Source organism: Chlamydotis macqueenii, chromosome 4 (genome assembly GCF_036417535.1).
Source record: "Chlamydotis macqueenii isolate bChlMac1 chromosome 4, bChlMac1.mat, whole genome shotgun sequence".
Lineage (NCBI taxonomy): Eukaryota > Metazoa > Chordata > Aves > Otidiformes > Otididae > Chlamydotis > Chlamydotis macqueenii.
This window is the reverse complement of record NC_141559.1, coordinates 67,318,575-67,320,249: the sequence shown is the minus strand read 5'-3', so window position 1 is coordinate 67,320,249 and position 1,675 is coordinate 67,318,575.

Here is a 1,675-nt window from a genome sequence, read left to right as displayed (position 1 = left end):
TTTACATTAATTTTTAAAGACTTATTTTTGTATTAGGTTAATTCAAACAAATTAACAGAACAATTATGAATTCACATTTAGTATTCCTTTTTGGGACTACATGAAGTAATCCCCTCAGCTAATAAAAAAATTGAAATCACCATAGGCTGAATATGACAAACTGAACAGTTCCCCATTGGATTCCTGCTGAGAAAAGCAGACAGGAGAGTAGATCTAATGCAGATCATAAGAAAAAGCATAACATTGCTGTTGTCCTTTCCCCTAATTTGATCATCCTTGGAAAGGCATTTTTCATTCGAAGTATTAATGGGTTCAGATGCAAACAGAATTAATCTTTTCCTTCTCTATCTTAAGCAAGTCCACTTCCTCTAAAAACCCAAACATTTGTTTCTTCTCTTTCCTCCTCTTGTTTAAAGTGTTTAAGTTCCTACTGTTTGCCTTGAAGGATGTTTTCACAGCTAGATATCCAAATTCCCTGGCAATGTCTCCGCACAGTGCAGAGCAAGATGGCTAAGGAACTTGTGCGGATCTAAAACTGCTAGAACCACTTCAGAACAATGCTGGGATCCTGCTCCTTCCAGTTCGGGCGTAGTACCACAGTGATTCAGATATATTCCTTCTCTATCCAGTCTCTCTATTGTATTACTTTCCGTGGTGCAATTTTTCTTGCCTTTCTGCTTAGGGTTGAATCAAGGTATGTTTTCAACCTTTTCTTCACTATTATGTATGTCAAAGAGAACTCGAGAGGCTCCTATCTTCACTGATTCTACAGTCTTGGGCTTCAAGAAATAACAGAATAATGTGCTGGCAATGTTTTGTTCTTAAAGTAGGGGCTCCATCTTAACTGTATTGTTTTATTATTAAAAATAAAAAAAAAATTAACCATAGACTTAAGTGTTACACAAATATTATTACAAGGTAAGGATGTACCACCATTTCATTGGATTTGGTTGACAAGGTTTCACACCGGGTACTTTTCATAGCTTTGTAACAAGCCCTCTCCATTTTGATTATTTGTCATATTCTTAGGCTTCCAGCCATTCCCACAATAATCTTGTCTCAACATTTATCAACCAGGTGTTGCTGCCATAAAATAGATTCCAGTGTGATTCAACTAGTCATTCAGACTGGAGAGTCAGAGGAGGTGCTAGAAATGTCTTAAACTGACAGCATCGGGTTGCTGATGATGAAAGTGGGCTCTAAACTTTCATCATTATGTCTACAGGACTAGGAAACTGGAATAGATTTAGCTACAAACTCATTGTAGAAAGCACATGAGCTTTTAAAACCCAAAGCAATTTTGATCTTAATTTTGGTCTTTTTAAAAAATTTATTTATTTTGAAGATAGGAAATCTCTAGGGATTTCCTATCTCCAGTCTTCAGGTTCAAAAAGGCTATAAGAGGTCATACACTTCCACTAGTAATTCAGCTATTTCAATCTGGAATTCTTTTAGAACTCGAATGAATTCTCAAGCCTTGGTGATTTATTTTTGGTGTTTATTTTAGCAACATGTTTCATAGCTCTTGCATAGCCGCTTTGATTTCAGACAACTCCTCTGCCAAGTTCCCTCCTCCCAGAAATAAAGAGTTCAACATAAGGATCTTCTAGCTTCTCCCACCTCCAACACTGATGCAAAGAACATACTAAGCTCCTCAGCAGAGGCCTTGTCCCCT